The following is a 12326-nucleotide window of genomic DNA, read 5'->3' on the forward strand; positions in this document are numbered from 1 at the left end:
GAGGTTGGTTTGGCCGATGAGGAACCCCTCTTATTCATTGTGTAAAGTATCATGATAATGGGGTTGTTTTGAGAACTTGGTTTTTCTGGCAATATTTTACCCTTTCTTTATTGGATCTTGGCAATGGATCCTGTTAAAGTTCAACAGTTTGCTTAAAGAGTTTAAGAGGTCCGTTTGTTCCTTCTTTCAGTTGTTATATTGGTTGCTTCTACTGTGTGTTGTCATCTACATAAAAAAGCAGAACCTATTACTGGGATCGACTTCAATATTTTCTAGATATTAGCCTTTCTTGTGACCGTTAGCAGAAGGATCCCTTGTCATGTATGTAGACCTTATGTAGGTTGTAGATGCATAGGCTTACCATTTAGAAAAAGTGGAAATCGGATTTTTTTTTTGCCACTTGATGCAATATCTCATATTATCTGAGTTTTGTTTAGAAATTATATTGCCCCATTGAGATGCTGTCTTAGTCTCACTATGGTTGTAGAAAACCTGCATCCAGTGGCCCAACCAGGTGTTGAAAGGAGTCATCTTGCCTAGGTTCATGCCAACTCGTAGGGAAGTTGGTGATATACTTATTAAACCGAATTATTCTTCACTCAGTTGCAGTTCCTTGGGTGGTCTAATGGTCATGTGCTATGTTGACAGGATGACTTAGCTCTTTCTTGCCCTATCGGTTGTAAGCTCCTTATCTGGGAGCATGTCCAGATCTTGATTTTGGTGAAGTTGCTAGCTAATGGGTTGCCCAAAACACCCAGTTTTCCTATGAGAAAACTGGGGCCCCTTGGTTTCCCAAAATTGGGATGAGTTGATGTCTTGCATTTTGATCCTCAAAGCCTTAACCCAATTTATCCCACATTTTCTTTGCATGCTTAGATGTGGATAAGTTGAAATGGAAATAAAAATGGCTTCTGAATCCGTTGATTGAAGAACCAAATGATTTGCCAACCAAAATGGTAACGATATCAAATTGAAAATTTGGAACTTCTCAAATACCATATGGCTCATGTAGGCTAACTAGCTTTCCTTCAAAATTTCTGTTCTTTTTTTCAAGGAACTAGCTTTGCTTAACTAACCCCTCAAATTGATATGATCAATGAAATGAAAAGCCCCGTAACCAAATTTTAAAAAGCCAAATTCAGTATGAATTACAGTCTATCAATGGTCCATGCCTACCTGATCGGACCTCTATTTCGACCCGATTCAGGTCTTATATTGGGTTAATTATGCTATTTAGCCAAGTTGGCCAAGCTTAGATGATCGTTTGGAGTCTAAACTATCCTTCCCTAACTGGAACCAGATCCAAAGTTCTCATTACATGTAACGAATTAAGGTTAAAACCCTCAAATCGTTGTGGTACTCCTATAGTGAGATTGGAGATCCACATGATTGGTTCCACAACTGAATATATATGAGAGCCAAAGAGGGATGTTTTCATCCTTGGTCCCACCCCTACGAACTACTACTACGCATTTAAGAATTTTTTCTTATGTTTACGGTGGGGGCATGTAAGACTAGGTGGTTACACATCAAAAAATTTGATTTGGAAATTGAATTTTTTTTTCTTCTTGATAATTAGGCAAAAACTGCCGAGTTCATTAGTGTAAAACCTTATGTCCTTGCCAATAACAAGAGTACACCTGGCTTTGCCTCACAGCAAAAGACATGATTCTCCAACTCACAAAATCCTATCAACTTGGTGACGTTTACAAGTCATCCCTACCAGATGAGGAGAACCATCCTAAGCAAGTTGAAAAGGAGGTAAAAAAAAACCTGCCACCTTCAATGTGGGTTTGAGTCTTAGTATTGTGGGACCCGCCCACCCACAGCCATATCCATGTGTTTGTGGAAATAACGGTTACTCTCATGGGTTCACAAGAAACCTTCCAGAGGAATGATGTAATTTGTCACTTGTTTGAGTTTTGGGAATTTTGGAGCTCTTGTTAATCAGTTCTTTATTAATGAATCTGGTGGTTATCGTATGCAAAACAGATCTTTTCTAGTTAATGTCGTTTGTCAGATAATGAAAAAACAAAACCAGAAAAATAACTGAGGTTCATTGATCTTGTGTGATTGTGATATAGTTCAATCTTGAGTTCGCTGTTGCGACAGGTTTCCATAGTTGTTTGAAATAGCTTCACCAAGTCCACAAACCCAGTCCCACAAGACTATCAAAACCAACTTGGTGTGGCCAGACTAGTTGGATTAGGTCCATAAATTACCGTTGCAACAGGAATTCATAAAGATTAAAGATGAAACACATGATGCTATTATGTTTTGCAAGAACACCAATGATCCAAAGTGGGCTTATTTGTGACCAAGTAGAGAAAAAACAAAAAAGAGTTTGTTGGTTGCCCAATTCAAATTCAAGCATGACTGACTGCACTGACTTCAAGCTGACAAAGGTGGTGGTGGTGGTGGTGGTGGAGTTTGGTGGATCCACTTTCGATGTTCTTTCACGAGCCGAATGCAAATCTTTTTACAGAGAATGTAGCAGAAGGCTGTTACAGAGGGATCGACCGCTCCATCCAACTCTTGTACGCAATGTGGAAAGCAATCACTCTTACACAAGTGATAAGGATGTGGATCTTCCTCGTGGCAGTTTGCAAGCAGAGACATCATCAGCCATGCGAGAAGGATAGTAGCACTTCCCTTTGAACCCATCTCTCTCTCTCTCTCTCTCTCTCTCTCTCTCTCTCTCTCTCTCTCTCTCTCTCGTTATGTAGGTGTCTGCAGTTTTATCTGTATGTGTGGGTAATGGTTTTGTAACTGTGAAGTAACTTGTATGTATATAATGGGCATTTAAGCGAGCCGTTGGGCTCACTTTGCAACGCCCAAGAGGATGCTTTATGAGTGCAGATCAGGTTCAAGAAGCCTTGAACAGGAAACTGTCCAAGGCCGCTTGGATGCCGTCCATCAGAAAAATGAACGGTACCCAAAAATATACTAACACTTTCATGTTTGGATGAATTTCAGCAGTTTTTTTTTTGTTCTTTTTTTTTATGATCTAGCTGCGGGATTAAGGTCCCCTTCCTTTCCAGTACACGAGCCAACCACCCATACCAGTGGCTCCAGTGGGGTTTAACCACTCATGCCATTGGGGTTTCAATTTGAAACATCTCATCACATGGTGACTTGCACAAACTGCACCTACCAAAGAGATGCATGGAACCTCCTTGGTCCATTTTTCTGCAATTGATGCCGCTCATTTGAAAATTGGATGACATTGAAAATCTTGTGGGGCCCATCTAAGTGGAGAACATTCTTTTTTTTATGGGTTTTGAATGCCATTCATCTTCTAGATGAATCGGCATCCAATGTGTCTTAGGCTATGTTTGGAAGCCTTCCAATGGGATGGAAACATGGCTTCAGTGTAGCCAAAATATTGTTTTGCCACTGTGTGACGTTGAGAGATGGAGTTGCCAAAAAGATCCTCCTCCCGAAACAGTTAAAAAAAATAATTTTAAAAGCCCAGTCCCAGCCCAGCCCTGATTCCATATGAAATAGATTTTTATCCATTTTTGTAGCCCAACCCTGACTGCAGCAAATAGTTTGATTTGTCCACATGAAATAAATTTTTATTAATAATTGTAGCCATTTTTTATTTTATCTCAAAAAAACGAAATTCGGGGGTACTGCCCCCGAACCCCCGACAATCACACAAATTTTTTTTTTTTGCTACACCCTTATGAAAAACAAAACTATCAAACTATAACTATCTCTACCAATTATCTAAGAAAAGCTGAAATAAAGCAAGAAATAAAGAGATGATTTGACATCTAGCGCTCACATCCTTTTAAAGATGGAGGTTTATTAATTCTAAAACAAACTAACTTCTTAATTTGAAAACATTTTATAATAAATAAGACTTATCCTAAAGTATGGATCAATCATATGATCAAATATCTAAATAATAAAAGAGCCTAAAAACTAAGATGGATCCAAATGGACCCTGCTAGACTTGGTTTAAGTTGATCTGCTCTTGCATCATTATCGTCACGTTAGAGAAAACTTGACCTCAAGTCTAAATCTTGCTTCTGCTTCTAGTTTTGCTTTAAAGTCTTCACAATATGCAATTTGAACGTAACCATGATTTTCAAACGGGAGATAATGATCAGAACCCATTATGAAAAGTGCAAAAAAGTCAGGTATGCTCTTGTCAAACCATCCATAGTCAAGACCTCTACTTAGACTGGGATCAAATGGATCAAACATATCTAATACAAGTATGCTCCAATCTGAAGTTGTCATGCAAATGAATTGGATCTATTGCACCAAAATATTTATTTCTCCATGCTCCACATGTTGTTGTTGGTCCTTAATCAAATCTACCACTTGGACCAGTTTTATGTTGGGGAAAACTTTTACATTCAAATACAAGGTTTGGTTTGGAATGATTCACTAGGAGGTATATCCAATTGGTTTTTGGTATTGGGTAAAAAGATGGGAAGGTTCACTTTAGTTTGGATATGACTAACTTGAGTTTAAGTCCGTAATGAATTTATTTAAGGATTCAATAATGGATTCTAAGGTGGAATTAAGTAGATCCAATAAGATAGGTTTTGGACCGCTAATTGATTTTGGATCTAAATCTTCTTTATATGGATCTAGGTTTGGGATGGTTTCTGAGAGAGGTTTTAGGGTAGGTTCCTTTGAATTGGGCTTTACATAGGTCTCTTACTTGGGTCTGTGTAGTTTTAGGAATATGTAGGGGTTTCTCTTCTTTTTGTCTCAACCTTTGCTTCAAGATCCAATGCATTTTGAATTGCTTGCTCTAAAGATGTGACTCTGATATGCCTTAATTTGTTAGATATGCGAAACTCAAGCCCACCAATATACCTAGTAATTTGCTTTCTCAACAATCTCTTTAATCTGAGCTTGTTTTGCTAGGAGTTAGAATTCTTTTGTGTACTCTTGTACTTAGTGGCATAGCTAGGATTCATGGGGGGGGGGGGCGCAAACAGGGTTGGTGTGATAGTCTGGGGTTTGGGGGCAGCGCCCCCCCAAATTTTTTTTTTTTTTTGAGATAAAATAAAAAATGGCTACAATTATTAATAAAAATCTATTTCATATGGGCAAATCAAACTATTTGCTACAGTCAGGGCTGGGCTACAAAAATGGATAAAAATCTATTTCATATGGAATCAGAGATGGGCTAGGACTGGGCTTTTAAAAAAAAAATAACTGGACCGGGAGGCAGGACTGGGCTACAGCCCAGTTCTCCCCCCCAGCTCCGCCTACCTGCTTTACTTGATCTGGTCCAAGCACGTATCTTGCCTTTGGTTTAAGTACTTTGTCATTATACTCTTTGAGTTTCAATTCTGGTCTTTTACATATTATTTTTAAATTCATACGGGCCTTCGGATTATCCTTCTTTTTTCCTTTAACATTCATTACCATATTGAACACATTATCAAACACATTTTTCTCCACATGCATCACATCCAAATTATGTTGTATCAATAAGGTCGACCAATATGGTAGTTCCCAAATTGTAGATTTTTTTGTCCAATTGTGATCCTTCCTAAACTCAAGGAAGGGCCTCGCACTACGGGCATCTGTCAGTCCATATGGAAAATATCGTAATCGTCTTAAAATCTCTATGACAGACAATCATGTAGGTGGACCTTCTATTTCAGTTGTGTCTGCTTTGAACACATTCCTTTATCGTCGAAATGGATGGTCGCTGGATAGAAATCGATGGTGATAATCAAACCAACATGGCTTCCTTCCATGCATCGATCTAAAATATTTTGTATCCTCCATGCAGTACAGACATGTCAACCTTCCATGTGTGCTCCAACCAGATAACATACCACATACAGGAAAGTCATTAATTGTCCATAGAACAACAACCTTCATATTAAAGTTTTATTTTTTGCGGGCATCGTACATGAGAACACCATCATCTCACAGTATTTTCAGTTCATCAATCAATGACCTTAAATATACATCAAGATTTTGGCCCAAAAACGTCGGGTCAGGGATCAATAGAGACAAGAAAAGATTTTGACGCTTCATACACAAGCTTGGAGGAAGGTTGTATGGGGTGACAAATATTGGCCAACACGAATATGGGTTTGATCTACCTCCAAATGGATTAAATCCATCTGTACATAAATCGAGCCTAACATTTCTTACTTCCATTGAAAAGGTATGATGAGTATAATTAAAGTGCTTTCAAGCTTTTACATCAACAGAATGCGTGATCTTGTTTTCATCATGTCAAACTTTATTTGCATTGCTATCTCATGTGTGTAGCTGTCCTTGAAGACATATACAATTAATCGTTGCAATATAGGGGTGAGAGGGAAGTAGCAGAGCGACTTGTATGACACTTCTTTTGACATCGTGCTACCATTGCCCTTTGTCTTTGGCTTGAACCGAGGATGCCCACATGACGAACATGATCTACTAGATCTATTACATTGATGGAAACAAGGACATTGCAAACGAGCTAGACCTACCTTAAATTTTGCCATTGGATCTCCATGGGCCACATGCGAATTTGGATCCACTTGATTAATCATATGCTTGACTTGGACCTTGGTGGGATCTGATCTTAGGAATTCTGGGTTATTCTGAGCTTGGGATGGGGTTTGCTTTTGCTTGGGTTATAGATCTTGAGTTGACTCAGGGTTTAAGTGGATAGGTTTATGGGTTTGAGCCAAGGTTGTTGGAGTTTTTAGATCTTGGGTCAGGTTAGGGCTTAGACAAGTAGGAAAATGAGTTGGAATAGGATATTTTTGGTTTGGAAAGTGATTTGGGTCATAGTAGGTATTTGGGTTATACTGGACATGTGTAGATGGGTTTTGAATTGGATATGGATCATAAGAGGGGTATTGGTGGTTTAATGAGTCATATTTTGTCGGGTTTGAGGGATTTTGGGTTGTATTGTCGATTCTGGTGGGTTTTGAGACAAGTAATGATCCAGATGAGGGTTAAATGGGTTCAAAGAGTGGTTTGGTGGGTCTAAAGAGGGCTGAAACTGGTTTTGAATTCCTAAACTCGATCTAGAGGTTGGGAAAATAGCCAAAGGGAGAGATTGTTGGAGTTGTACCGGGGAGATAGAACCAATTTTGATGGAAACAAGTTTGGTCCCATCGGGAGGGGCTCTCTCGCGATAGAGGGGAGAGGGGAAGCAGCTAGGGTTTGTGAACTCTCCCTCACCCACAGTCAATGGTGGGCAGAGGTGGAACCACATTAAGAGGAGGGTGGGCATGTGCCCACCTTGACCCGCTTTGACCCCTCAAGAGGGTATAGGGTCGACAATGCCCACCCTGACCCACATAACTATAATTCTAGTGTCCAGACCAACAACCCATAAGGTCGGGCCCCTCCCCTTTCAGCTTTCTCAATTTTCCTAATCTCTCTCTCTCTCTCTCAATTATGTGATTTTGCCCCTCCTACGACCTAGGTTGTGGGCTTACAACCCCCTCTTTGCGGCTTTGCCCCTTCTGACAAGGGTGTGACCCTATAGTCGGCAGCTCGAGCCCTCACTCAGCCACTCTACCTTTATTTCTCTTTTGGTTAGCTCCTGGTCATGATTGCCCTCCTCGTGACCCCACTTGTGGTGGTGGTTCCCTTTTTGCAGCTTGGTCTATGCCTTCTACCTCATAGTCAGGCCTTCACTCTCCCTCTCTTTCTCTCTTGCTCCCTCCGCAGCTCTGCCCTACTCGTAACTCTACATGTGGGCAGTGGGACCTTCTCTCTCTAGCCCTTTGCGGCTCTGCCCTTGCCTGTGTACCCACAAGCTCACATCGATAAGCCTCTCTCTCTCTCTCTCTCTCTCTCTCTCTCTCTCTCTCTCTCTCTCTCACGACTTCCTGTGTAACCCCTCTCCCCGACGACCTGACAGCGGCATAGCCATCCAACGCACTGCCCATGCCATTGTTGTAGTGCACATGAGGTCTATCCTCTCTAGTGTTTAGAGCATAAATGCATACTTGATTATGTAAGAATTAAGTTTTCGATCAACATTTAGGTTTAGGATTTTTTATATTTTTTCTCAATTAGAATTTAGATTTTTAATGAAATGAATATTAATTATATTTTATATTTTTTTAAATCAATATTATACATGATCTACATGCTTGATTTTAGATAGACATTTATGACTTTTGATATTTTTTATTTTAATTAGTTTATGTATGAAAATTATGAGTAAAGTTTGTTAGGATTGAAGTTTTCATTTAGTTTTTTTAAATAGCATGAATATTTAATTAGGTTTTAAAATTATTTGTGCTTTTTAATAGCATTTAGAGTTTTATTTTGTTTATAAATGAGATGAATATTTAATTTATATATTTTTGTATTTTTTTAATTAACATTAAATATGATTCTACATGCTTGAATAACATACGTGCATGTTTAGAGTTTTTTGCATTTTTTTTCAATTAGCATTTAGATTTTTAATGGGACAAATATTAATTAGTTATTTTTTACTTTTTAAATCAACATTATACATGATCCACATGCTTGGTTTTTGTTAGAAATGTAGGGGGTTTGGTATTTTTTGTTTCAATTAGTTAATGTATGAAAACTATGAATGATGTTTGTTGGATTAAGGTATTCATTTTATTTTTTTTAAATAGCATAAATATTTAATTAGGTTTTAGAGTTTTTTGTGTTTTTTAATAGCATTTAAACTTTTATTTTGTTTGTAAATAAAATAAATATTTAATTTAGGTTTTATGTTTTATGTTTTATGTTTTATTTTTTAATTAACACGTATTTATTTTTTTTTGTTTCAATTAGCATATATTTCAGTTTCTTTTTAGTTTTATTATCTTTTGTGCATTGGGTTGGTGGTTTCATTTATTAGCCTTATCATAAAGATAAATTGGTAAAAGATAAAATTTACTAAATATGTTTTATGCTTTAATTTGTTTTGGGTGGTGTGTATTTTTTATAATTAATTATAAAACATGTATGATGTTTTTTATAAATTTTTTAAAAGATTAACTAATTAAATTACTATTTATTTGCAGGATGTTTATATTTCTTTGTCACGTCTTGTTAAATGCATTTCAAGATTGAAGCTTAAGCTTAGTCACACTGCATTGTTCATGAAAGTTTTTTTTTAATGAATGAGTTTGTATTTGAATGATATAAGTTTGTGTTTAAACTTTGAATGTTTTAAAGAATTTATGAGCAAGAAATAAATTTATAATTTTGAATGAATTGATTAGGTTATGAAGTTACATGTTTGAATGTTTGATCGACATGTTAAAATGTTTTTGAATGGATTTATGTATGTGTTTAAATATTAGAAAGAATTTATGTTTGCATTTGAACTTTGAATGTTTGAAAGAATTTATGAGCAGTGAATAAATTGATATGTAGATTATGAAGTTATGAATGTTTGATGGGCAAGCAATTTAGAATGTATTTGAATGAATTTATATTTATATTTAAATGTTAGTAGGAAGAATTTATATTTATGTTTGAATGATATAAGTTTCCGTTTAAACTTTAAATGTTTGCACAAATTTTCTGTATGCACTGAATAAATTAACACTTATTGAATTGATGAGCGTGCATGTTAAAACGTGTTTGAATGAATTTATGAATATTAGAAGCAAAACCCAAGTTAGAATAAATTTGGTAGATGTTGTTAGTATTGTTACTTAAACTATTTCATCTAAATGTATACTTTGGTACTTTGATTTTTTGTTAATAGATGACTAAATGCAGCCGGACAAATCACTGAGTTACAAGTCAATGACGAATGAGCTGATTCTCAAGTACTGTGCATTTGTGCCCACTATGAATTAAATTTCTGGCTCAGCCCTTGGTGACGGGCATCTGACGAGTCTGACAAGGCCGCCGGCCAAACTTGTTGTCGGTGGTGGTGGGTGATTGGCGACTAGCAGCCGGCCCATGCCCTACCATGGTTGGCCGACTGACAGGGCCCGTAGGTATATGGAGATGGGAGAGTGGAGGCAGAAAGAGGGGATGTGGGCTAGTGGCCAATGGTGAATTGTTGGGTAGTCGGTGGTGGTTAGGGATGGAGGGGCGTATGGAGGACAAGAAGGCAAAGCAGAAATGGAGGAAGAAGGGGCGGGAGGGGAGGCTGCCACCAGCGATGAGAGATCCCACCAGTCGATCCTATTCGGCAGGAGGTAGCCAGACAAGGCCAGGTTAGAAAAGGGTCCTCACCTGGCCTGTGGCGGTGGCTCAAAGAACTCTCCATGCATCCAGGGATTTTTAGGCAATCCTAATACCTCTGACCGGTGCAGATCGATGCTCGGGCAAGCGGGGGTAGCCCTGGCTTTGCACAATCGGTGGTTGTACGTCAAAGGTGCTGGTGTCGTGCAGTCGATAGTTTGTTGTTGCAACTTGGTAGAACACATAGTTAGACTGATCCACCATAGATGAAGACGTATTGCGGTGATTATTTAGCGGTGGCCATGCTTCTTGTTCATCTAGGTAGCCAGTCAACGGGTTGGGTTGGGTTTGGTTGAGATTCAAGTAGAAGCAAACTCAGACCTGATTTGAGATGAAGGTATTGGGTTCAGTGCTGCATTTAATCAAATTCACCATAAGAAAAACCATACTCGGATCCAATAAGGATTTCATGAATCAGACGGGAACCATACCTAATAAAATAATGATTTTTTTTAATCTTTTTTACATTGAAAAATTGCAGATCTTAGTTGAAACTCCAGTCAGGGCCCAAAAAAATTCACAAACCATACCCGACTCCATATCTTAATTAGACCCTTTGAGTCCGACCCAAATTCTAGTCAGACCTTCTTGTTTTTTCACCAAACCCTAACCCTATAGGGTATGTCAGGTTGGGTCTGGGTCAAATAGGTAGCCATATGATATAGTCGTTTGGTGATACCAGCTGATGTAGGGATCAGCAAGATACTCCTGAAACCTACAGATTTAATACCCTACCTAACCTGAAGCAGATCAGGTCATGCTGAACATGAGCGTTTTTGCTCATGCCCACATCGTGGCCGTCTGTTTGCATTTTGGATGAATGCCACGTGAATGCAAATTGGATGGCCACGATATCGGCATGAGCAAAAACGCTCATGTTGTTCAGCATGACCTGATCTGCTTCCTACATAACCGTGGAAATGACCCCACCCCATCACCCCTCTCTCACGATGAATGAAGAGAACTGGTTCATTTCAAAAATGGTTTGATCCGATAGTGGCTCATTCAAGTGGTTCTGATGTAACAACCACTGGTTCGAACCCCAAACTGACCCATTTTCAAGGCATGCAGACTGATTCTTGGCCTTTTAAAGCTAGTTTCTCTTATCCAAACCAAAAACCGACCTTGTGTGACCCGGATCTAATCTTAAACCCTATAAACCCTATCCTATTATGCTCCTATCCAATCAAAAAAGTGGTAAAACTTGAACCCATTTTATGATCCTTCCCTAACCTAGTCACAAACCCATAACCCACAAGTCCCATTTACTCTCACCAAGGTCCAACATTGTAAAAAGGTTGATCCACCAAGTCTAACCCAGTTCAAGCCTGCGGAGATACTGAAGCAGGTCGAGCATATGTGCAATATTGCTTACTTTCTCAAGGTTCTAAATTTGTTTCATAGAACACCGAAGAATGTTATTGTCTTAGATCCCAAGCTCAGATCTAAGAGACTGAGAGCAAGCAGATTACCAGGTATATTTTGGGCTATAGTTTCACATAGATATTAAACCAAACTTCTCTAAAGTTATATCATTGGAATACGTGATTCAAGTGAGAAGATATATTAACAGATGATGAGGGTCTGCAATCACCTATCTCCACTTCCATTTTCAAAATTACTCATACCAAAATAGTAGAGCCCCATTTCAAGCCCAATCTGAAACCTCTTTCAAAACCCAGTAAATGCTTAGATCAACTCTAGATCCATATGATCCAGATCAGTACAGAGGTTCGTATGACTATGGTTGGTTTGGTAAGTGCCCTGCAAGTTTTCGTGTGCACTATGGAGAAGATTCTAGCTACTTGGCTCATTCAGCTCTTGGAGAAGCGTGGAGATCCGATTTAATATTGTGGACCCATAAGTGGAATAGAATTGGAAAAAGCAAAAAAACATGAACTAGACCTGATGATAAGTCTTTTTCAACCCGGAGAGAATGATGCAGAAGCCGAGTAGAAGAGCCAGATCCCTAAGGGACTGTTTGGATCCAATTATATTTTGGATCTATTTTATTTTTGTACAATATTAAGATAGATTTTATTTTTTTTAGAAAGTTATTGTCGTACGGACGGGACCACGTAATTCTGTTTGTGTGTGCATGCTTGATGTGTAACCTGGTTATCATCTTTGCATGAGTTTGTTCCTTTTCTACATCC

Source organism: Nuphar pumila, chromosome 15, assembly GCF_984573655.1.
Source record: "Nuphar pumila chromosome 15, dmNupPumi1.hap1.1, whole genome shotgun sequence".
NCBI lineage: Eukaryota > Viridiplantae > Streptophyta > Magnoliopsida > Nymphaeales > Nymphaeaceae > Nuphar > Nuphar pumila.